The 26,577-nt window shown below is 40.9% G+C and overlaps 1 protein-coding gene across 5 annotated transcripts in view; it reads left to right on the forward strand.

Moving 5' to 3' along the window:
- RBMS3 (RNA binding motif single stranded interacting protein 3) overlaps nucleotides 1–26,577 on the forward strand; it is a 716,669-nt gene that overhangs the window by 17,026 nt on the left and 673,066 nt on the right. The window contains exon 2 of one of the 5 annotated variants that reach the window (XM_074575091.1): nucleotides 24,907–24,944. The exons of the other annotated variants lie outside the window; for them this stretch is intronic. The gene's annotated coding sequence lies outside the window, so the exon portion shown is untranslated. The remainder of the gene's footprint in view (nucleotides 1–24,906; nucleotides 24,945–26,577) is intronic. 5 annotated transcript variants of the gene reach the window in all.

The raw sequence follows: 26,577 nt of genomic DNA on the forward strand, positions 1-26,577 counted from the left end.
TTTAGTCTTTTAGTCAAGGTAGGTTTAGTCTTGACTTAACTGAAGGGGGAGGTTTGAGTGAAGGACAAGGAAAAAGCTCTGCAGCTTGGTGGTGCAAGAGCATGCTGATGCTTAGAAAGATCAACACTAATGTATACAACTCACCTGTTTATGTATTTAATAAGGGTATCCGATTGCAATGGTAGGGATTAAAAAAAAACAACAAGAAAGGTGGAAAAGGTAAATGCCTCTTTGGTTCAAGCAGGTCTGCTGTTAATGAGGTCAAAAGGACTTTTTTCCCATGTCTTTCCTATACGCAGCTGCTTGTCCAGTCTCTTGGTTGCAGGATTCGGTCTGGGTAGATCTCCAGTAGGAATTTCTTGTTCTCGTACAGATCACCACAGTTGTATCCATTACCTTCCAAATGCTCATCATGTCTGGTTATGCCTTAAAAGCTACAGCAAACTCTGTTGCAGTCTCAGTAAAAGTTTGAATCACTGCATTTCATTGTTTCTAAGGAACATATGCCACAAATTTGTCTGTAAAGGTTGACTGTCTCTCCCACACACTTGGATAATAGAAAGTACCCTTGTCTGGTAACCGGAGTATGAAACAAGACAGGCTTGGAACACTTTCAGTGTTGCTTAATTCTTGGTCCTTGGGAAAGGAAGTGCATCATAGGACAAGGTAGTTTGTTCATGGTTGTAGCTGCTAATCAAATGAACTGCGGTCAGTAGCCATAGAGAAACAATGCAGACAGAGCAGGAAACCAAAGACAACCTGTTCTACCATCTCGCTGCCTCACCCTTTCACTCTAGTCTCTTAGACATACAAAGACACCTCTTAGACACAGTATCTAGAGCTTAAAGGGGACTATATTTTGCTGCTCAAAGCAGGAGAGCCTGGAATCAGGCTCCTGAGTTGGATTTGTGGCAGCAATGGGAAAGACTGCAGTGCAGAGTTAACCAGCACTTCTGGGTTGGTCTCAGTTCAGCCTGGAGAGCTATGTGCTACAGGGCGGAGAGGTCTAGAAAGTGACTTCTTTTTCATGTGGGTTCTTGCCTTTTTGTTGCTTACCGCTCTGCAGTAGACGCTGAATGTGTCTGTGCTGCCTCTTGGCTCTCCTTAGTCGGCAGCTGCTGCTTTGTTCTCTGTGGAAGAAGCCTAATCACCTCCCCAGGTAAGAAGATCGGCTGTTCTGGGACCCAGCTGCTACCTGGATCTTCTGTGTTGCTGCTGCGGACTGCACATTGTGGCAGCCCAAGAACACGTGCAGTATGCTATTTCTTTTGTCTCACATGCTCAGCCAACCCTGCCAGGATGTTTGATCCACATACAAGTTCTCTCACTGTTTGCTGTTTCTGATGGAATAAGGTCAGAAGTTATGTCTAAGGCCATTTAATCATTCACTTTGTCCCTATCATCTACCTTCACATCCCGCCATCCTTAATCATGCCTACACTATCAATAGCCTAATTGCACTATGGTGGAAAGACCTGGCATGCAAATCTGCCATTGCTCGTTATTGTGGCCTGGTTTGCATGTCAAGTCTTCTGACTGTCTCTCATGAACTGTGTGTTCCACAGGGTTACAGGATGTTGACAATGACCCAGTCATAGTCAGAGGCTGAGAAGTACCCTCTATGTACAAAGGATGTATTTTTCCTCTTTTTTTTGTTTTGCTATTATTCTATTGTTCTTCATTAATGTAAGTGAGAGTCAGGCATAGGACAAGAAAGAACCAAGATTTCCTTTTTTCCTCCTGTTTCCTTCTCCTCCCCTCCATTTCTTCTAGTCCTTCCTTGTGGACACAGCAAACTAGAGGGAGAGTTGATGGGTAGATGGGGCAGGAGAGCAGGTCAGAGGATTGTTCCAAAGTATTTAATTGGAAACATTTCAGATTTGATCCAATTTCAGTAAATCAAAGACAGGATATCACAGTCATATGGGGACTCATGGCAGGCCTGTTAATTGAAGATACTCCTTGCAGAAGAGCCTAATACCCTTGCACTTCCACAATTGGTGGTGTGGAGCCAAGACTTTGAAAACTGTGGAAGTCCCAGCAGTAAATGGTGCTTATCTCTTAGGTGCTCAGCAAAAAGCCTAGATATTTCGAAAGCTCAGCCAGCTCCAAAGGGGCAGCAGGACCAAAGGTCTGGAATCTCTGATTTCCCAGCCCATGTCAACCTGGCTGTGGGATGGTCCTCGGTCCTACTGGAGCCTGGTCCCTTGGAGGCCTGGCAGCTGCTTGGTGATACTTACGTGTTCTTCAGACTCATAGCTACTGCTAACACAAATACCAGTTGCCCTTAGACCCAGAGAAGTGGTGGAGGGCCACCTCCCTCCCAAAGGAACAGCCTGTAAACTGTCCCAGCTATATACGGTGGTGGTGGCTTTTAAAATTTTATTCTGTTTGTTAAAATATTGCTTCAATCTGAAGTAAAATGAAAGAAAATAGAAAATAATTCCTGGTGAGCATGAACTGCTGTCTTTTGGCTGGCTTCAAAGGGGAGCCTGAGAGCAGCTTGCCAGCTGCACTGGGGAGCGACTTCTTCGTTAAAGAGATACAGCAATGCATTTCTCTTCCCAGCTGGCATTCACTGCAGCTCATGTTTATGGCTCTTCCCAGTGGAAATAAAGCTCTCCAGAGGACTCCTGGCTAATAGCACAGTCTAATGGAAGGGCCCCTGTACTGGGTGATGTTAAGGACGGAAGCGTGAGCCTTACAGCTTGCATTAAAAAGTCAGACCCTGTAACTTAAAGCTGTAATGATTCATTTCCTCTGTGGATGGACTGCAGAGAGGCATGTGTAACAAACAGTGATGAGTGCTAGGACACTAGTAAAACCAATATAAAACAAAACTGTGCCAGAAAAAGGAACACTAAAAAAATGTCAGCAAAGAAATAAAACAAAGGTGATGCAGGGCTCATTCTACAGCCAGGAAGTTTTTGTCAGTCTTATGGGAATATCAGTTGTAATTCTGAAATAAGTAACATTAATACTGAAATTAGACTTTTGTGCATGTATACAAATACAGGTTTTAGAGAGGGTAGTAGTTTTAGAAAAGCCTTTATCTGATGCTTACCTATTGCACTTTTTTGAAATATTGTTTGCGTGCTAAAATATACTGCAAGTATGAGTGTGTATGTTGTATTTAGGTCTAATGTTATGATGGCTATAAAATAACCCATTTAGAATAATATGCAATTGGACTCCGTTAATTTTATGTGTTAGCCTAAAATTTCTGCTGTAGCAAGGTTATTTTATGCAAATAGAGAAGTTTGGATTGTAAAGTAAATAATTTCCATTCCGTATTCAGTGACTGAACTATATTTCTTTTTGACACTTCCGCAAAATGTGTTACACAGGATTAGTAAAAAAATCACTCACTAGAGCTTTTATATTTAATTTCACACGGCTCTGCTAACTGAAAGAGGCAGTACTATGTTAGAAATACAGTATTTTCTTTGTTTGGAGAGGAGGATGTTACCTCTGATTTGCTTACTTGTGGTCATTGGTTGTTCTTGGGAACGCTAATATTTTGGAGCTGAAATTAATAAAGTTGAGATCCATTAAGCAGAAAAGAAATAAGAGAGAAAAATGTGTGTTCCTGTGAAAAAATCCGTTTGTAGGAAATAGTATAGCTATGTGTCATTTTTTAGCTACTGAAATGTAAAGTAGGTAATTGGAAAATGCCTACATTTTCCAACTCCCTAGGATACTAATAAGCATACTTCTGATACAAACACTGCAGGTAATGGTTTTACCAACTCAGCCTGCTGCTGATATGATACCAGTACCAACAAATCACAGACCATACCAAACGTGGTTAGGTGCTGTCACACTAAATTTAACCCTCATCTGTTAGGGAAGGAGGCCAGGTGAAAGGTCACTTCCAACATCAAAGTGGCCATTTAATGCTTTTATTTCCTCTAATTGGAAACGATAATCAATGAGAATCATTTATAAAACTTGTCCAGAGTAGTGATTATCTACTTAAAATGACATCTTCTGCCTAAGGCACTGTAGTTGCAATCAGGTTTATGCCATATGATCATAATGGGATTCAGAACTTAATGATATATATGGTTAACTTGTTTGCAGTACTTGGCAAATAGGCCCAAGTAGGTTATTTCTCTGATAGGAACTTCATTGCGTTTGACCTTTTGTTATCCAAGGATTTGAGTAAAGTATTACCTTCTCTGGAATTAGGTGCTTGAGTAAAGCATTTCATGGGCCTGCTTAACAGTTCATCTGTGCTACAATAGCAATTAATGTCTGTGTAAGTAAACTTTCTATTTTAAAGGTCATTAATTTTCTTTACACGCTACAGCTCAGAGAGCCTGCTACTAAAATAATTGGGAGCTAGTGGTATTGATTTATGAGGGAGGATTAAAAAGACTAAAAATCTAAAGCTTAGCTAAGTGGTGACTAGGAAAGGGTGTGATGTAAGTTTGCCTCTTGGTGGTTTTGTTCATATTGTGTATCTGGGCTACGTTCTTTGGCTTCTGTTTCAAGACAGTCGAACTAGATGTTCTAGTCATCCTTTCTGGTCTTAAAGCCCATACACCCTACTTATCTGATTCTTTAAAACTTGAGGAGGAACATGGTTCTTCTTTACATGTAGAAGTATTTTACCCTACAGACAAACCAACAGGTCCTGTTCTGCTGTAAGACTTAAGGGTGTAAAGGATGTTTGAGTGGTGATGCAGCTCCAGTAACGCAGTTGTGCCACTACATTGTTTTCCTGGGTCAGGATGGAGTCTGTCTCAGGGAGTTCTTCCACACAGAGGCTGCTTTGCAATGGTGTCACACCACTATGTTAGGAGATTGCTTTTTGCTCTGATGGAAAATGTTCTTAGTCCTGGCTTTCCTTTATGCCAGTTCTGACTCAGATTAATTTCAGTCACCTGTACGGGAGTTACTTTGGTTTTACAGCTGTATTGGGGGCAGACTGTGTTTCATTAACTTTATGAAGACTATGCTAACATGAACAAGGGTTTGTAGCATTTCTCACTGATGAGATTGATTCAACAGTAATTCCTCTTACAGATCTGTTTTGGATTTGGCTCCTTCAGTTGGCAGCACAATTAGTTCTGTAGCATCTGGAAAATGGTTGTGTATCATACATTACCATCATAAGAATCTTTATTATAGTATATTATTTAACTGTAGCAGTGCCCACTATTTACTGGGGCTTTCCAAAACGTAAGAAGATCTTCACTCTGAAGTAATCACAAACTAAATAATCAGTAGCTTACCAAAATTTAGAAACTAACCATTGTTGCCAACTAGATCCGTAGAGGATATTTGATGGCATGGCTCATAGTACATCAATTAAGAATTGCTGATGAGAATCCAACACAGTAAGTAACAAAATTAATGGAAGGGCAAGCAGTGGAGCTTCCTGCAGTATTTCAGTGTTATAAAGCTCCATTCCTAAATTAGGAGAGCGTGTGTTACCAGACTTTCAACTTGTTACTGATCCAAAACTGAATGTTGCCCATTAAATACTATGGGACAGTGTCATCTTTGTGAAGAAACCACGTGATGAGCTGTGGAGGAGAAAGCAACGTTTTCTTTGGCAATTAAAAAATAGGTATCTGTTTGAACCTGTGCAGAAGCTGAAGTGTGAGAAAGGCAGAGGGAAACTGGTCAAAAGTAAAGGAGAATAACTGGAGCTGAGCCTCAGTGAAAATGGGCTGAGGACTCCAACGCCTGGCTTCTATGCCTTTACTTTTGGTAGTCTTGTGGGGCTGAAGCTGCTTGTGTATGTGTGTGTAGATATACTTAATGCAGGGAGATTGAGATCCTTAATCTGGCACTCCCAAGGAGCAACAACAGTTAATAATTTTGCATCATATTTTTCTAGAAACTTATTGGTGCTCTGAATTGTAAGAAACAAATTCACAAAGAAAATGGAGCTGCTGCAGAATTCTACTGCTTAACCAATATTTTGCAGTATACAGGCTTTCCTTTCACTTTTTTTAAGCAAAGAGGAGTTTAAACCATCCTGTGAGGCAGATCTTCTATTCGATTTGTTTTAGTTTTGCGTAAAATATTTCTGTGAATGAATGTGAGTTCTCTTCCCCTTAAGACTTCTGTTGACTGGCAGAAACCATCTGTTTAGATGTTTTTATGCCTGTTTAATTGATAATCAAGACTGAATCCTGTTGTTTAGCAAATCTGACTTGCCTGTTAGTAAACTCTATTCCCACATTAAACTCTGAAGTATAGAGTACACAAAGAAACAAATTCCTGACCTGTAATAAAACTGACAACCTGTACCTTCTGCTAGTATCTGTAAGTACAGCCTCTTTAATCATGGTCTAATTGAAGCTTTGGTATTAGAAGGGAAGAGGAGACTGTTAGAGCCTGAAGGGACAGTTTATCTTAAGATGCCAAGAAAACTTTCAGGGCTCCCTAGCACACAGAGTGAAATGAGTTATGTTCACCTGTTGGGAAGGGAAATTCAGCAGTTCTGCTAGATTTCGCAGTTCGAATCATGAATCAGGATCCCAGCGATGAGTATGGCTTAGGACTGATGAATGATTTATGAATTACTTCTGCTTTTTAGCTTCTGGAGAAATCCTCTTTTCAAGCTTTTTCTTATGCTCTGCCCACCACCTTTCTTTAAGGGAAATTTGCAAGTGTGACAGCATACTTTGATTATTAGAACTGAAGGTTTAGGGAAGAAACCTAAATACTGTAAAAGTAGGAATTTGATCATGAGAGTTAGCAGGAATGTGTTTAAGCCTTTGGGGTTTTTTTGGTTGCTCCCCTCCCCCACCCCCGGCCCCAAGTCTGCATGTCTCTAAAGGGCGTGGATGCTGGAAAACTCTTCCTGCTCTCACATACGCCCTCTGTTCTCATCGTGTTCCCGGCCTGCTCCAGGTCTAACTAATGATAACTGCAGTACTGCTTTCTGCTGGAAGAAACTGCCAGTCTCCAAATCTTGTTCTTAGTATCTTGGGCAGTAGTCAAATTCTGAATTGAAAGTAGGGGAAAGACAAGTTTTCTTTCTGCAATAGACATGCCCCAGGAGTTACAGATTGTGAGGCTTCAGGAATACGAATACACCAGTGGCTGGTCACAGCTGTCTACTGGTGTCCTACTACAGCACTGACTTTCAATGTAGTTTGCAGACTCCCAGGTTTCTGTTGATAGCTTTTGCAGGTGGCCATTGCCTTCTCTCTACCACAAAAGGTAACTAAAACCATGTAAAAGGCTACAAAGTCATAAGGGAGTCTGCATCTACCCTGAAAAAGTTGTAGTAATCTGAAATGGGGGGAAGAATAGGGGATATGTGGGTGGGTGGTTGAATAAAGTCGATCCAGAAAATCACCAAGTAATTGAAAGAAGGATTGATGACCTAGTCCATGGTCAGTGCTATTGTCCTGGAAATGCAACTGTACATAGAAGTATGCATGAGGAAATACTTGGAACTGTAAGCAAAATTCAAATGCTTTCCTGCATTATTTGTTTGAGGTAAGGGGTTCCTTATACCTGCATGCAAGCTACATGGCAGGTTTCACTCTCCCAGACTGGGAGCTGTGATAAGTAATCACACAGCTTCTTCTAGCTGTTCTGCTGCAATCACTAAGGTTTAGATTGCAGCTGAGCATTATTCTCGCAAGGCTTCATGTTGAAAGACAGGTATTTCCAACCGCTACAGCATAAGTACCAACATTCTTATTTGAAATGGATTACATTTGTGCATGTAAGAATTTTATTTATGGCTGTTGTCTGAAGTGTTGCATCTTATGCTCTGTCTTTACAAATGTGGTACACGGGTTACAGGGCTAAAGCAAATATTTTTAAGGGTGAGAATGGTTTCAGTTGCTCATGAACACACTGCATATGGGTTGGTTATATGGAGGGAGTTTTTGTAAAACACAACTAGGATTTGAATTTGGAGTGTAGAACCCTGTGCCAAATGGGTGATTCTACCCCCAGAGTGCCTCTGTAGTTCAGATTAGGTGGAAAAAGGGGGATTTAGTGCAGAGTAAGAGGGCCCAGAATATAGAATAGCTATAACTTGCTCCTTCCCGAAGTAGACAAACCGTAGAGAAATTTACTCTTTAGCCATCAGGCCAACAGAGACTCTCTTTCCTTGGATTCCTCCTTATATTGCAAACCTTTTGTAAATATTTCCTTTGGCTTTAAATGCAACATTTCATAGTCTTAGAGCTTATTTTTTTTCCATAATGTAAATGGATGCTTTCTTGTAGCTTAAATGGAACCACTCATGATGCTGGCTTGTTTGCTTGCTTTGTATAGGGAATTTAGTGAAAGGCCTTTTCCTCATTGTGGTACGTTACTTTATTTCTCTAGTAGCAGATTTTTTTAAAATTTTATTTTAAAGGCAGCGAGCATGGAGGAGAATATGTTCTCTTGAAACTCTGGTAGACTTGATGAGCAGTTTTTCTACTTAATCCTCAAAACTCTAGTGCCACTTTCCCCCGCCTCCATGATTTCAGTCCCAGGTTGGCCCACTGCATTACAAAAAGAAGCTCGAAGGATGCTGTAAGTTATATTGGCATGTGTGTTCCCTTGAGAGAGAATGTGCTGCTTCATCCAAGTCCCAGGGTACCCTGACACCCAGATGCCAGGGAACTCCTCATCTGCCTAATGTGGGATTAGATGTTGTATGAAGCACTTGCTTTTTCTTCCTTTTTAATACATTTTCTGAATACTAAATATCCCTTTCTACACCCACATAGCTTACCTCTTTCATGTTGTTTTATAATAAGTATCCGTTATTAGCATAATAACTGCTCAAAGTGACATCTTACATTGTATTGTCAAAGATCCATGTATTAATATTTCCACAGTTCTGATGCTATGATACACTGTAGTACTGTAATTTTACTAGAGATTATTATTTTTATGTCAAAGGTCTGCCTGTTCCATTTACATACCATACAGTGACACCAAAGCTACTGATAGTGGGCTGTTATGAAGCTTCTGTAAAACAACGTGTCAAAAAGAGTATGTAAAAGCATACCAAACCTCAGAGTGCTTTGACTGCTTCTTGAATTGCTTGAAAAAGGAGAATGAGGAAATTCATTCATGCAACATTTCCCTGTTGCGTATGTATTTGTTTATCTTAAAATTGTTTAGGCCTGTCTTATATCCTGTCTTATAAGCAATGTGAGTTGGCAAAGGCCAGCATGGCAGTCTTAGCTCTATTTTATTATTTATCAGAAAGCCTTTGTATAAAGATTAACTGTGTTTGCTCTCTATTTGCTATTATTTCCCCCCACTGTTCAGTAAGTACCCCAAGCAGTTTGATAAGATGAGGGAAAGGTTGTCTGGTTTCATTGTTTCTCCTCTCAGAATCTCTTGTATCCTCTGGCGAAATGTTATCTTGTACTTTGTTATAGTAATAGTCCTCAGTGATTCAAAACAGGTATTCTTTTGTTTCCTACCCTAACAATGCACGTAGGGGAGACCGTTTGTTCTCTTTCACCAGCTCGATTCTGTTAACAAAAGCAACACTGGATCAGAAGAACGGCTGTCTTCACACCCAGTATCAATAGATCGCCTTCCTCCTCCTGCATGATGATAAGCGGAGTGGGGGGGGGGGGCCTTGAATGAGAAAAACCGTCTTGACTCTTTCCTTGCTCTGTAAGCTACAGCATTCCTTCTCCCTTTCTGGTACAAGGCATGTTTCAGTGCGTGGTTAGAGAAGATAACAGCGGTACTCGCACATACACGCGTGGTAGCGAGGTATCCTTTTTGAGACGCCCCAGTTCTAAGCCAGAGTCTAAAAAATAATTTTAAAAATATTTACTTGAGGTGATGATTTCCTTTGAAAATAGTGTACTTCTATAAGATTTGCATGAGTAGAACTGCTAAATCCATACTCTCTGTTTGCATATAAAATTTTGAATCTAGGAAATTATTTCATCAGGCCACTCCTTTTTTGTCATTCACTGCTTCTTGAAAATGATCTGACTGCCATTACATTTTTCAACATATAAAGAATGCTGAATCAATCAGTGGACAATGCTGTTTTAGCCCTCTTTTCTTCTTGTGGAGTGGCAGGGAGGAGGAGTTTGGGAGAGGATTTTGTTCTATTTTTTCTCTGTGAAACTTGGGAGAAAACATTTTACAGAAATCACTTGTGTGTAACAAATAGACTCAGCCCTAAGGAAAACCACTTCATCTCCAGGTTTTCTAAAGAAAACCAAAGGACTGAAGTCACAGATGGGAAGGGGAGAGAAGAAAGAAGGAACAGTGCTTGTTGCACTGCACCACTGGAGATCCCAGAGACCTCATCTGATTTGTACTTGGCCTCGTCTCAGTTTTTGCTTTATGCAAAACCATCTCTTGCCCCATTTTGGAAATGCTCTCACTACAGAGCTATAGGTTCCCCTGGGATGCTCTGTTATCCTGAAGCTCTTGCATCATGAAAGCAATAATGCTAATGGTTATAGGGCCAGAAAGAGAGTGAGAGTGTCTTGGAATTTTTCTGATTTTGGCTTCCGTGATTGTTCTGTATAAAGTGATACAAGCCCGGGTAGAAATAGTGAAGAAAAATCTGCATCAAAATAGCTTTCAACCTAATGATTAGGTCTGTCTTCTCAGAAATGAAAGCCCTGGGTTAATGTTCCTTCCCTACCTAAGAGCAGCAACTTAAAATGAGGACTCTGTCTCTCTGCTTGTCATAAATTCTAGCACCCCATAAATATGTGATTGTCACTGTAGAAATCATAACTTATAAAGACTATATTCCAAGGTCTTTCAATATTTGAGGGGTTTGGGTTATTTTATTGAGCCATAGTTATTTGCCGAATATTACCTGAATTTCTCATGAGCAATATTAAGATCACAGTGAATCTAAAAGGCATGCAATAAAACCAATGTCCTCATCCCCTAAGCAGACTTTGACCCAGTCTTGATTGCAGTCTCTGCTAAGAGAGAAAAAATTTGAAATGGTATTTTGGTGCACTGCAGCACCTGCACAGTGGAGTTTGCATCCTCTGATCTAGTCAGGGACACCAGGTTCTTATTTTAAGGACTACAAGATTCATAGAAATGAAAGCCTAAATAAGAGAGATAAGAATCTGTACATTCTCTAGTTATTGTAGGGTATTTATTTGAGCTTGTTTAATTAAATTATTTATGGCTTTAAATATTTTGGCATGATTTCTATCTGTGTGATGTTAATAATTTTGAAGGGTCAATGAAAAGTGCAATATTTTCTGTACTTATTTCCATTCTGACTAATGCGACTTCTAATGGCATTTAGCTATGCAACTGCAAGATAGGAAGAGACCGTGTTCATGAAGATCTGGAGGGACCTCCCAGACAAGCAGTTTCTCTAATACACCTATTGGTTCTCTGGTTTCTCTGGTGAGATTTTTGTTGTAATGTGCATTTGTGATGAAAATTATAACTTCTGTACATCTGCAGTAACTCTACAAAACTGCCCTGTTGAGAGTGGCTTGTTCCACAGAATTAAGATGTAAATGAGCTCATTTATTTCTAATAGAATAGGTGTCATACTCCGTAATTCTCACAGTACCTGGCTGAACTCTTTCTTATGCAGGCACAACTCTTACTGATTTCTGCAGAAAGTTTGCTGGAACATCATGGATTAGGACCATGCATAGAAGTGTTCTTGTACTGACTTACCTGCTGGTGAATACCGACTCACCAATTATCTTCAACGACAAACAAACGAACACCTTCACATTTTGTTTCTCTGCTCAATAATAAATTCTAAGTGGTAGGCTGGACCAGTGGTAGGTAGCATAGGACTGTGATACTGATGGTGGTTGTATTTATTAAGACTACATTGCGGTGTAACACAGTCAATTTATGTTTTGCCTTTAACAATTCCAAAGTGGTTGGAAACAGTAGGTTACTGTGTTCTGCTGATGTAAATCTGAGTGGCTTCAGGGAAAACTGCTTCCTTCGCTCTCATCTGTGTAGGTAACCAATTTGTTTATTTGGGATTCCGGACTTGGAATTGATTTTGTTTATGTGCTTTAAGCTCCCGTGAAACAGTGACAAACATTCTGATGTCTTAGTGACTCCGCAGATCTGATTATCTGAAGTCATTGCATTATGTGACCTCTCACTTTCCAAATCTTGAATATTGGTATCTGTTCTAAGAAGGTCTCCAAGAGCAGCTCTCAAAGGAAGCTGAGCTACCCCCAAAGTGAAGTTTTTTAAGAATTTGAGAAAGGGGGAAAATCTTAGTTCACTTTTCCCCTAAATGTTTATATCTCCATCTTCATTATACTACCGAAATGAGAAGGAGGTAAAAAGCCTCTGCATGCTCTTTCCAACCAGCTTTGGGAAACACTGTATTTGGTGTGCTGCTTAAGACTATAACAGAACAAGCTAAAAAGCCGTGGAGATCAGCTTGTCCCAGGTTTACTGAAAAATACAGTTTAATGAGAATTTTTGCTTTAATAATAAATAAGGCTCTTCTCCTTGAGTCACAGACTAATCAAGTGGCATTTCCAATAGTACTGCTCCATTGGGCTTCTGATTAGTAGGAGCCTCAGTTAATGTGAAAGGATACACTGCATCTTCAGATGCTCGACTGCTGTGAAGTACAGAAGTAGTATGTCTGTTCTCAAGCAGTGTTAATCACCTATGCTTTAAGGCCATTTGTGCATGGATTAATGCAGTAAGAGCTAGGGTAGAATTGGATCATGAAAATACTTAGGCCTAATTATCTATTTATTAATTCATGCCTTTATTGACTATCAGGGAACTTGATTACACATACAAGCAGCTAGGATCAGGACTTAAATGTGCTGGGGGACCGCATCTCGGGGTAGAAGGGAGAAGCCCTATATGGAGCAGTAAAAGAGGAATGGACCTAAATTTTCTTCTTGAGATTGTTACTTAGAAAAAGTGAGTGAAGTTGAAAGCTACGCCAAGCGAGTTACTGCTGTCTACCCCGCTCCTGCCCCCTCTGGAAGCATCAGAATTGTCACAGGCAGCTCCTGGCTGGCCCAGGGGTACATCTCTGGAAGGACACTGTTACAGAGGTTTTTGCAAATGTTTAACACATTTTTTTTTTTCAGTAGCTTATTGTATTTAATATTTGATTAAAGCAATTTTTATTTTAATAAAATATACTGTGGAAGAGAGACTGTAAAACGAGATCTTTTCAGCTGTTCTTCCAGAATTTTTCCTATCTTATTAGTTCCTTATGACTTGTATGCAAAATCTTAGGGGAAAAAAACCCTCAGCTTATAAAGTTAGCTCACTGCCTTCCCCCTTGTAGTTTAGATACATCTTTTTTTTTTTTTCTTTTCTTTTTTTCAGTGTGTTATTCACAGTCTGCTCAGAGTGATCGTGCCTCTGTCCTGCTTTAGTCTGGGGCTGAAGGAAGCCTGAGCAGGATGGTTATTAACACTTTTGCAAATGCTTGCTCACACCTGAACATGTTCTTTGCTGGGAGGTGTAGGCTGAAATCTGGAAAGGACTGAGATGAAATGAGAAAGCACTGGACTCTTTCTAATAAGTTCCCGTGCCCTTCTCTGTGAAGCCACAAGGACTAAGCCCAGTCCAGTCAAACGCTGTTTGCTTTGGAATGTGGCTGTAGCAGGTTTCACAGTCTCGGATGCCAGCTCATGGCAGTAGACAGCCCTTTACTCCAGCCATAATCCAAGCCCCTTTTTCTTTCTGTCTACTCCTTAATAGTCAGCACATCTTCCATATGTGCCCCAGCTCGCAGGTGTTTTCAATTTTGCACAATCTTTCTACTTGACCTGCTCTATATTCTGAATCTTTTTCCTCCTCTGTTAAATATTAGGTTATATTGAATTTGGAGCAAATCCGTTGTCTCAGCACGGTCTGTATCTCAGGTTGGAATCCTGAGCTTGCTGCTTTTGAATCAGAGCCTTTAAAGTGTCCATCCTAAAGGTGAAGATGGTTTTCTGGTTTGGGGGCTTAAGTTTTTTTTCCTTTTTTTTTTTTCTTTCTTTTTTAATCGGTTCCTTGAGGTATTGGTGATCATGAGTAACTTCTAGCTGCGTAAAACTGTCTTTACAACGTGGATAATTTGCTGCAATAACCTCAGCTGCTGGCTAATAGATGTGAAAGGGGTGCTTTTTAAACCCAGTGGAAATCTTTGGAGTGGTTGTGGCAGCCAGCAGACACAAGCCAAACACAAATTCCTGTAATCTCAACAGACAGCAGCACTGAATCACTTCCAGCAGTCTCTTGCCAGCGTAGCACCGTGTGTTTTGGAGGCGGGGGTATCTGCAACCCCACAAATCCTCATGGGGCTGGGCACTGCTGAGTAGCCTGGCATCACGTATGCAGGGCCCCCAGCCCCTCAGCCCCGAGGAAGCCAGAAGAAGGTGGTGAACCATGGTTGATGCTGCTCAGTGCATCCTTAGCAGAAAGGGAAAGGAAACGGAGAGGCCTGAGACTGAAAGGAGTAATCTCGGCATCAGGGCCACAACTGACAGTTTAGACAAGGAGCCTGATCTTTGCTGACCTGGACTTTTGTAATGATCCGTAAGAGCAGAGTGAGCCTGTTTCATGCCCGTGCAGCTGTAAAATAGCATAGGATAAGAGGCACCGACCAGAAATTCCCTGTGTCTTTCCACTGGCAGTGGTTTTCTGTCCATTTTAGAGGTGTACGTGACTGCAAAGCAATGGAAAAAAATTGACTTTACTACACATCATTGTAAATGCCTCCTGGTTGTGGAAGGGAGGAGAAGGAGAGGATTTTAAATTTGATTTATTTTTTTTTTCCAGAGGGCGTAAAAAATCAATGTTTTGTACTATTTATATTTAGCCTAAGAATACTTCTCACATGCTTCTTAGTTATCTTAAAAACCTTTCTGATTTTGAGTACCAACCAGCAGCTACTTTTGATAGTTGCTTTATTGTAGTTTGTCCCTGTTTGGAAACTGAAAGCCATATGTTTCGAGGTGATTTCTGTATGAACTTCTGGCTAGCATAAACACGGTTCCGTTGATAATCTAGTGTTCAGTATTTTTAAAAAATCAGTCTGTACCCCTTTGTGTATCTCTTAATTAATATGTACCCAACATTTTCATATTATGGTACTTGCTATATGGAGATACCTGGCAGTAAGTTTCAAGACAGCCAGATAATAATAGCTGGATTCATGTGTTTAAGACCTGATGAGTTGAAAGTCTTGGTGGTTTCTGCATAGTAATTTGATAGTATTGAATATAATAGTAGAGAGGTTTTCTTTGTGCTAGATCTGAACTTCCATTTCAAACGTGGGAATCAGCAAGTAGTATCTTCTAGTCCTGTCTTCAGTGGACTTTCCCATGCTGAAGGTACACCCTTAGATGTTGCTGTGGTTGAGCCGAGCTTGCTGGGCACTTTTGAAAAGTAGGCTGGTTCTTCCTTATTTTAAAAAATGGTAGAAGAAAAATTTGTGTATAATGGTGATTTCAGGAAAAAATGTGTAATATTTCAAATAACCTCACTGCTCTTTATATTCCTCAAACCCTAGGAGACAATTAGCAATAGGAGGTAGGTACTCCTTGGCTTTACTTCTGCAGAGGGTCAGGTGCTGACTGGTGGAACCCTTCTGCCCTGGCTTTCCAGTAACGCTCCTGGGCATTAGTTTCATGCTCCATGTGCGTCAGTACCAGTCCAAGGAAAATGGTTTGTCCTTGTGGCAGAAAGCATTCTCAAGAGGCTCTTCACCACATAGGCCTTCGCGCTTTTGTTTTGACAGTATCTCTTCTCACACTGTCATGTTCTCAAGTTGTTCTCGGCTTCAAGACTCTTACATAAGGAGTGTGGAACTGAAATAAACGCGGAGGGCCAAACCGGTCCTAGCTTGATCAGTCACAGAAACACATCCTGGGATATGGATGAGAATGGCCTTTTTTGCTTCTCTGGGTAAATAAATGATGCATCTTTCTCCAAAGGGGATACAAGGTTGAGTACGTCCACACCCCTTTTTGTCAACATACTGTCTGGCAGTGCTGGCTGAGAGCAAGAAAAGGCCCCTGGTATGTCATCTCCTGCGGGTAAGCGTCCTGGATACAAAGAAGCAGGAAGAGGGATTATTTTACAAAGGTACAAGCTATTCTGACCCTCTTGGGGCTGGGTGACTTCCCACTGCACTTTCCTTGGGGCTGTCGTGAAATGCCATAGTCTAGCCCACATGCTTTTGCTTGGAAATCTGAACCTCCAGGCGTGAATAACTTACTGGAATTAATCTTCAACTGTTGTCATCCAGTATTCAAATATTAATGTGGCTGATCAGAGTGAGGCAGTGCAACCATGGTGGTCTTGCAAAATACTGCATCACACAAGTGACATTTCCTAACATGAGTCAATGTTTGTTCTTCTGTAAAAGGCGTTCTAACATTTTTCTTCAAACTGCCAGGCTAAATGGCTTGAGCTGGTCCGGCCTCTGTGCAACAAACAGTGCATCTGTTCTGAACAGCAAATGTCAAAAATGAGGAGTAACAGAAATGCAAGAACCTTCCCTGGAGGTGACCAAACTTTTGAGATACTACAAGTTTAGCAAGAACTCTCTTTCTTCTTGTCAGTCATGCAACCAGTGTAGCACCGGGAAGGAAATGGCGCTGAATGATCCTTCCAGGAAACAAATGACCTAGTAGTTATCAGAGCGGCAGGTGAGGCACGGTCATGTTTCTAGATATGCCAGATTTACTTTGTGCTTTGAACTGGAAGGTTTTGTGCAAGTTCATGAACTATGACAGTGATTAAGATTTTTTTCAACCCTTTTACTGAAGGGCAAATGTCACCATGAACTAAATAATCTTGGATCAGGGGTTTTTGTTCCCATACAGGTGGCTTGTGCTGCAGGAGGTTATGTTGCACTGCTCTTCTCTTCCAACTCAACTCCCTGCTTGCATGAGGAGCTGGGGCAAATACTCTTCTCTTAGTCCTCTGTTTTTCTCATCTGTAATGATACTTACAGATTTTACTTAGCAACATTTTTTTAAGTAACTGATGGAAAGTGCCATGCAAAACTTGAAATCACTGTTTTAAATAAATTAATGAACGAATCCCAGAACAATACTGTCTGTGCTCATTCATGAGAAGGAATGCTGTCCTAAATCAATGAGGATGCTTAGATCAGCTTTTACATTAGTGCGCAAGTGATCATCTTGTATGGTATTAAGATTAAAAACCTCTTTGAGGGGAAGGAGGCAGTACTGTTAAATATGGCCATAACTATTTCTCAAGCATGTGAAATATCCCTTTTCTCATCTCCTCCACAGTGCAAGGACTTTATGCAAGGACAACACGTGCATTTCCCTGCAATTGAAAGACAACGGAATTTCCTGACTCTCTTTGAGCTTCAAGTGAAGGTAGATGAGTATAGGGTGAGGCACTGTAGAGATGGGTGCAGCTGTAGGTAACCAGATCTAATCTTTTAGAATAAACCTACATGAATGGAGCAGGGGATGTGAGAGGGGAGAAGTTGCTCCCTGCCAGCTCACTTTTTACAAAAAACAAATCAATGATATGGTGTGAAACATGCACCTCTGCGTGTCGTTGGAACAGACTGCAGCTCTTCCTGTCTACCATTCTGAGCAGCGCCACTTGGGCTAGCAGAGTAGCTGGTGGCCACCAGGCATCTTCCCCACAGGCTGGCCTGAAGGAGCATCAGTCTGCTTTATGATTCACTTCACAGATGTTTGACAGAAATCCCAATTTTTGGCTCAGCCACACAAAGTCCCCTGATCACGGATTTTCTTCTGATCTGTCTTTTCTCGGACTTTGGTGTTTTCTGCCATGTTGGTTTGTTTCCACTGAACCTCAGGCCTGAGCTCCTTTCCAAAGATACCTCAGCCAGTTGGTACCCTTTGGACATAGTCTCAGCATTTCTTCTGCATCCAGGATCATCAGAGCTGTGACTCTCGCCTACGTCTCCACACCATATTGACTCCTTGCCATGGTTTTCTTTGCCAAATTTCAGTGCCAGACTTGTGGATGATCTCAGTCTCCCTGACTCTCAGATACCATTTCTCATCCATTCCTATTTCAGCCTCTCCAGGCCAGTTAGGAGCTTAGGGAGACATTTCCCCACTTACATACTTTGTCCCCCTCTATTTCTCCCTGAAGTTTGCAAGCCCAACATGTTTGTCCCTACTCTATGTTTTGTTCTGAAAACTTTCTCTTCCATGTTTCCTGGACCAAACAGGGGATGTTGGCTGGGAAAACACTGATGGGGGAAGAGGGTACCCATGCTTTTGTTTTAGAGGTCTGGATCTGGCAGCATTCAGCATGCTGGAATTGCAGTTCCAAAGAAAGTCCCGTTCAGCCCCAGGCTGGAGCAAACTTGCTGGGTTGGGAGCCTTGAGGGAATGGATGAAATTGCCTAAGCAGCTTATCATCTAAAACAGCTAAATATTCAATGCATCTTTATTGACAGTTTTTGAACGGGAGTTTTTATTTTCTTTTGAGGACTTATACCTTGTCCAAAATCAGGTGGGTTTTTGTTTAGATATATTCCTGATACAAAGGCCAAATTTTTGATTTGTCGTATTTATTGTCAGACCCAAAGCAGGGACGTGGTGGGTAGCCTTTCTTGGAAAACAGCTTTCCCTCTTCCACGCCTTTCCCCATAATCTCTCTCAAAACTACCTGCAATATTATGCCTGTAAACCTTTTCCTCCATCCCAAATCAGACTACAGCACATATTCAATGCATTTCCACCCCAGATACCCACTCAAGGGGGTCAAAGTTTTGCAGAGTTATTGGCAACTGAAAATGAAATTTTACGTGGGGAAAGTATCGAGTAACCTTGGTAACAAGCAGAGCTGTGTCCCATGGTACTCTGAGCTGACACCCCCCACCTCCCGCCTGTGCCTTTTTTTGCTGCTTTATTTAGCTCAAGGTTTCTTATGCTTGAGCCAGTTCCTGTTCCCAGCTGAAGTCAGTGACAAACTTCTTGCTGGCTTTGGGGCCAGAGAGTTCATCGCTTGATAAAATGGGAGCACACTCAAGGGATCACTCAAAGGGTCACAGAGCCCAGCTGGCTGAGGCCACCGCAGGATGTTGTGCTGCTGAAAAATACAAAACAGAGTTGGGCGTGCTGTTCTGTTTTGTTTTAACTTGGTAAACAGCAGTCCATTTTAAATAGTCTGCTCTTTTTTTTTTCCTTTGAAAAGAAAACTATTGCTGGAGGTGTTGTAAGCAGGAAGAAGATAAGTTGTTTGATGCCACATATGGCACAAAGCTTGGGGTAATGAAGGAATGGGTATGTTTCGGGTCAGCGTGAGTTCAGGCATTGAGGTCTAAGTAGCTGCCGGAATGGCTCAATTTATCATTTTGTGAGAGAGAAGGTTTTCGTTGCTAGACCAGTTTGTCTATGAGATATATACCTTTTGAAATCACCTTAGCAGAATAGAGGTTTAGATATAAACTTTAATATATACTTTTTTTAGTACACTAAGAGTTTGGGAGTGTCCAGGTATTATGATAGTATTATCTTAAAGTGTGAAGGTGTGGAAACACTGTAAAACAAGGTAGAATATCTGAGACTAAAAGTAATACCTCTGTGTAATTCTTACCTGTCGTTGACAATTTTCTTGTGGTGTTGGAGTGGGATAGAACTGTATGGCAATCTTTCCTTGAGGCAAGACTTTTTTTTAAGCTAATGTGAATTATCGTGCATTTGCCATCGGTCAAAAAAAAAATATACATGTGGCTGGTTGATGAGAACCAACAGATGTGTAGCAACTGATTTGTAAGTCTAAGCCCTTACTACAGTGGTATGTTGTCATATCAGTGGTTACTGGCAATGGGCAATATGTAGGTTTTGGATTAAAACAGTTAAAGACTATTTTATTCAACGTACAAATATACAGTTAGTTGGTATACTTCAGGATACAGACTAGGTGAGCTTTTTGACAGATTTAACTATGTAACTACATCTGCAAAGAAAAAGGAGAGAAAATATAGCTATTGACATTACACTCTAGGCTTCTTTTGGATGAAGATTTGTGCCATATGAAGTCACCACAAGGTAAAATTGAAGCACTTGCCCTTATTGCATTTAATAGCAGAGAAATTAAAGATAGAGGCAAGGCAGAATAAATGAGGATTTAAACATATAAAATAGTTAACAAGAGAGTATACTTGCATGAACAGTGATGAAAGAGCAGTGATGGAGGGCAGAAGGTAGGAGTTAGGAGTTATGTGGTTGCACAGACAGTCGATTGTGTAGAAAAGCTAGAAAAGAGTGCCATCAGTAGTGGTTCTGGGATTTGGTCTCGTTTTTAAAATGTGCTTTCAAAATAAGCTTTCAGCAATGTCACGGGATTATCTTATTGCTGTCATTTGTATGCACTATTCAGCTGCAGCTTTCCATATGTGCTGGAACTGTGTGAGCTGGGACTGGGGATGGCACACAGGAGATTCCTGCAGCATTCAAGAGGAAAAGGAGACTAGAGCTTGAATGACTACTAGGGCCGAGAAGGAGGAAAACATATCAGCAAGTTTGGGAAGTATTCCAGATGGAGAGAAAAACTCTTCCCTTTGTGTCAGTATCTGCCCTATATCAAAACAGATCTGACTCAAAGGCTTGAGGTTGAAAGAGGGGAGGTGCTATGTTGATATATATATAACTGTGGTGCTTCTCTCAGAAATTTCTGGAAAACTTAGGGGGTATGCCAGGTTTATGTTGTAAAAAAGACGTGAGTAAGGAGGGAGGAGCCCCACAATACAGAGAATTTTTCAAAAAGTCCATAATTTTGATTACTGAATGCCTGCCCCGAAATCCTGCCAGGAGCAATATTTTGTATTGGATAATGAAGTGTGTCAAAGTTTTTAGGGGAGAAAAGATATTCTTGCACTACTGTAAAAGGTAAATCAGTAAAACTACCCTATGTAGCAGAATTTCTAAGTTAAATCAATAACCCAACACACTAAAGTAGTGCTTTGTAAGCTAAAACTGCTCTACACATCATACTAATCCTTTGAGAGTGTAGAGAGTTTAGGAGATTGGCTATACCATCTGCAATATCAGTAAAATACAGTATTAGGCTACATATGCCTACTAAGGCAGGCATCAGTAAATAAGTATGTGATATTAAAAATTTGACACTTCTAAGTCATTCTTTGATAGCGGAACGTGCGTATTGGTATGTTGCATTTACCTTTCTGTGTATGTGATCTGAGTGAAAATCAGTCCTTTAGTAGAGCTAACAGGCCACTTTAAGCATTTACTGGTGTGCGGATGAACCTTGAAGATTAACACTGTAATAGGAACAGGAGTTGGAGGGCTGACATTAGTTTACAGAGGTCTCTGGGGTGACTTATCTGCAGCTAGAGAGGCTGCATTTGCCATTAATTTTTAAATGGTGAATGAGTTGGGCTGAATCCTCTCCCTGCTCCCCGCTGCACTACATCCTAGGGATGCAATGTGTGCTGCAGGAGGTGCAGCCCTGGCCAAGCTGGTAGGGAGTTGACTGCTTTCTTTTACAGTGTTTATGTCCTTGAAAAGGGAAGATTGAGGTTTCCACTGGGTGTTTTGGGAAAATCTAGAGGGTATGTGTAAATGAATACATGCATCTTTTAACTCTGGTGTTGATCAGTCACCAGAGTAGTCTCCTGGGAAGAGAAAGTACCAGCTACTTCTGTGCTATAAGGTTGCAATAGACAGAGCTCTGCTGGAGAAGGCAGAATCAGAATCGTACCACTACCTATTTTCTTCACGTTTTACTTTTTTGACTGTTCATTGCCTAGGAGCAATTACTTACTGCTTCTGGTGCAGTACCTTCGTAAAGGGCCATTTAGGGCCTGAGCAGACACCTTTCCACAGCACTACACTGCGAGGACCATCCAGCCACGTCAGGGCTGGTGCATGCCATGGGTCTGTACTTAATGTGGTAGATGTCCTGTTCCTAAAGAAGCTCCATGTAGCACAGCCATTGCCCCATGTATTGTCCTAGTGATCCTGGAGTTGTGCTTGGCTGAGGCTGGATGGCTGTCTGAAACTTGCAGTTCTTTTGGTTTTGTACTTTGCCATACCTGTGTGTTTTGTTTGCTAATTCAGGGTAGCCAGCTTTATTCAAATAATGTGAATTAAAATTCTCATATTGGGTTTCTGTAGTTAAAGTGCATGCATGCAATAAGATCTGCTTCCTTTATTATTCTCAAAGGTACTCACCAGCTCTAGTCCCCTGAAGGGTTGTTGGCATTATACTTGAGCCAGTTATTTTTATTTAGAAGATTATACTTACTCATCTACTCCAATATTTAAGTAACCAGGGTTGATGTTTTTCTCTTCCACTAGCCTACATTTGCTGAGCTAGGTCTGGGAACATATGCGTCACATTCCTTTTTATTTGGTGGGCCTCAGAGTCTAAATTGGGACGTTTGAGCTGCTCTTGAACACTGGGAAACCATATGTGGCGTTGCGTTGTTTGAATGACATTCAAAACCAGAGGGTTTGTGTAAACATGTCATTGAAAATATAGCTCAATCAGTGTAAGAACATGCACCATTGTTCAACCTATGCATGTGTACAAGAAGGCTGAGAATGGGAGAGAAGAGCTGTGGCTTTTCTAAAATAAGAAAGAACAGGAGAAAAGTCCTTCCAGATGGACTCTACAGAAAAAATCTGCAGAGCTGGTGTCTCCTACTATATACCTTGGCTTAATGGTCCTGGAAGGAATGAGGCATTTGCAGCCCATCACTGCTGGTAATCTCAAGGGACTGGAACAGGCCCTCCTGTTCACAGTGATTAAAGAAAGCATGGTGAGAAAAGCCCTCTTCAAAGGCAAGGGACGCATTCCTCACAGAGGGGGCAGCTCCTGTGGCTGGGGAGAAGTTGTTCAAGGGTATAGATATGTGTGCTGTTGTTTTAAGAAGAAATGGAAGGCTTGGTATGTGAAGGATAAAGAGTTGCTTTAAATAAGAATTGGACAGTGGTAGAGATTTTTGAGCTTCAGAATGTTTGTGGTTTTGTTATAATCAAATAAACACATCTTCTAAGGCTTTTTTTTTTCATGTATACCTCTTCAAAAACTTTTTCTGAAATCAATCTTCCATGAGATAAGGGGCAAGGTCCTTAAATGGATTAATAATCATCTCAGTTTAGGAAATAAACGTTAGGAAAAAAGTGGCCAGCTTTTTAAAAAGGGGTGGAGCGACAAATGAGGTCTCTCTACTGAATCGGGTGCTGTTGAGTATGGTCCTGAAAGAGATGGAGAATGGGACAAAGAAGACTTCTGATGATACCAAGTTAGGCAGGATAGCTAAGGTGAGGGCGTACTAGGGGACCACAGAAGGGCCTCATAATACAGAGTGACTGAAGGGTGATCTGGCAGTTGAAATTCAATGTTGATGAACATAGGATAATGCAGAGGAGAAACAATCCTAAATTGAAATACACAGCAATGGAATCTAAATTATGCCATGGGAAGAAACCTTGGGTTATAATAATTGTATAAAAATGTGTGCTGAATGTGCAGTAGGACCAAGAAAAGAAAAGTAACTGAATACTAGAAATTATTGGTAAAGGAATCATGAACAAAAAAGGAAGGTCTTTATGCTACAGTATAAGTGCATGGCACACTTGAACATTGCATCCTTGCTCCCTCATTTTAGAAAGGATGCAGGAGAAGGGGAGAAGATACAGGAAATGTTGATAAAAGATATGGATGACTCCTCCATAGAAAACAACTTAACACTTGGGCATTTTCAACCTCCTATCTGATCAGGAAGAAAACAAAGGTCTATCAACTCTCAAGTGTCATGGAGAAAGCAAATAGAAAATGACTATTCACTCTTCCTTACACTGGGAGCCAAGCAACCTCAAGTGAATGGTTAGGTGACAAGTTTAAAACTAGCAGAAAGGATTTCCTATAGCTGCGAAATTGCTCTGGGATATTGTAGGTGCCAAAAGTTCCCATGCTGGCAGTGGTATTTGCACATACCCCTTAAAGAAAACTCTCCTGGGGGCTATTGTATGCAAAAATGCGTTTCTGGTTCAGGGAATCACCTTGCCAGAGATTTCTGGGGGCTGGGGAGACCCAGTGGTTCGGAGGCTGGGACCAGGCAAGGGGCCTGCGGCCATTTGCACTTGCCTGAGGAGACAAAAGTAAGTTGTGAGCGTGATAGAACGCTTGACTTCCTCAGTCTCTGAGCTGATTCTGTCTGGTTATTCCTGTGTAATTAGACCCACCTTGTGCCAGGGTCTTGTTTAAACACATGACAAAAGAAGCTCCTGCCCTTAAAAATCAATTTTGGCTTTTGTGGAAGGATTTCAGTGAGTGTCCTTGCAGAAGAGAGAGGCAGAAGAATTAAAAAAAGAAAAGGATGAGAAGAAAGAAAATGTGTACTGGGTGAAGTCCTAATTTGCAAAGATATTTTAATACTTTTGGAGAGTCTTTTTGTCTTAATAACTATACATAGTACGTATGTCACCCACATGTGAATAACAGTGATGTTGACGTCTGGTGATAATCTCCAAATTGTGAACATCTTTGTATCCAGGCACTTGCTGTAGCTTTTCGGAGAGACTGAAATGCAGCTGACCTGAATAAAACCTGCGTATCGAAACACCTGAATTTCTTTTCTTTGAGGGTATTGTACTATGTGCAGTGTATGTGCTAAATACGTTGCTTTCTAGTTGGCTCTCCACATAATGTTGGATTGCAACAGACTACTCTCTGTCACACCTGATGACTAAACCTGTCTCACCCACGCCATGGGAAAGTACTGGTGCATTGAGCCTTCTTAGAATCAAGCTTTAGGTTGTCCTCAGATTTCAAATCTCCTGTGCACTTTTTTTAATATGGCCTCTAACTCAAGAGACACAAGCACAAAAGGATTCCAGGCAACAATTAATCAGATAAGTATTTATTTATTTAACTCCACCTATAGAATTACGCTGGCAATAGTTTTTTCAGAGTTAGACTTCCATTGAGCAAAAGACTGTCTTTTAAAGACTCTTTTCTCTTTTTCAGGCATCTGCACTGAAATATTCTGGATTTCATTGGGCATGGTAAGAAATTCCCTCTTAATCACAGAAAAAGAGTCAGTTAAGAGCTGGCTGTTTTGTTTACCTCCTGATATGTTCAAAGTGGAAGTATGGCTGTGGAAACTAGATGCATTTGATTTATGTTGTACATTTTAAAATAGGAGGGAAAGACATAACTAAAGCAAACGTATATTGCAATGAAAGCTGGGGCTGAGAGCCCAGCAGAAATTACGGAACGTCTGCATGATGGAGAGAATTTTTTTAAACTACATATAATAAACACCTTTTAAATGGTCTTAGTGAGCATACAGTTGCATACTTGATACTGTAACGGTCACCTAGCAGACCCATGGTTACCAGAGTATGGGCAGGAAGCAAGACAAAGACAGGCAATTGGGGAGGGTGCACTATGCCGTGGGGGGAAAAGCCTGTAATATAACTGTTGCTGAAATATGAAGTAGTTCAATCTCATTGAGATGAAGGCTTTAGTCATGCTGGCCCAGCTGTGTCAGAAAGGGATTTATTATATTTTTGTCATCGTTGCTATGCTAGCAAAAGCCCTAGTATATATGAAGTTACACCAGGGGGGAAAAAAAAAGGATTTTTTTTCTTGGACAACTTAATTTGCTCCTGGAAATTATGTAAAACTGTACATGCAAAAGGCTTTTTTGCTAGTGTAAATTGTCTATGCTTATATAACTATACCAATAAACCATTACAAGAGTCTACAAGGACTTGCTAAAAAGAAATAATCTATCTGAAGCTAAAGGAAACAAATAATCCTCAGTATAAATTGGCTAATTCATACAACTGGACATGTTATGTAAAAAGTAAATACCAAATACAGGGATGCCCCAAGGTTTTTTTGGGTGTTTTTGGTTGGTTTTGTTTTGGGTTGTTTTTTTGGTTTTTTTTAACCATCACTCTCAACATGTGGTCACTTATTGCCTAAAGCTCAAGCTGAGAAAAATTCAAGACAGCATCATGCAGATGTTTTTTCCTCCTTGGGCATTTATTGTCTTTGAGGGACTAGGTAGTACTGGTGGGGCTTGAGATGATGAGTCCCAGAAAGCCTTGCTTCCGGACCGTGAGAAGTACCACTTTTTTGGGTAGCGCCGAGAGAGTCTCTCTTTGAAGACTCCCTCCCACATCTGTATACTGGGCTTGAAGCCAAGCTTCTCTTCTGTAAAGAAACCTTGCTAAAATTTCTCATTTCATGCCCCTTTATGGGGAGAGAGAAAGAGAGAGAGACCGCAACGGGGAGAGAGACGGAGGTACGTGCCAAGCGTATTGAGAAAGCATAGCAGAGTAGGCTCTTGAGTTTGTGTGTTTGGGGACAAGGGGCAGCAAGGAAGGAGAAAGCTTTATATTAATTAGCACCATATTTGCAATCCCTTCCTCCCACCTCAAAAGTGATAAATTCTCCTCCTCCTCTCCAAAACACATCCATATTTTTTTTTAGACAACTGTTTATGTTTGAGTCCTTTGAACTAGCAGAGGCACTTGAAATAAATGCACTTACAAATGTGCCTCCTGCCAGCCTCTGTCTAGTCTGCATATGGACACTTAAAAGAGTTGAGGAATATGTCTTACGTATCTCAGAAATATGCTAAGTTCACAGTGGTGGCACCTGAAATAGGTGCCCCTCCCCTTAGAG

This window comes from Larus michahellis, chromosome 2 (genome assembly GCF_964199755.1).
Source record: "Larus michahellis chromosome 2, bLarMic1.1, whole genome shotgun sequence".
Lineage (NCBI taxonomy): Eukaryota > Metazoa > Chordata > Aves > Charadriiformes > Laridae > Larus > Larus michahellis.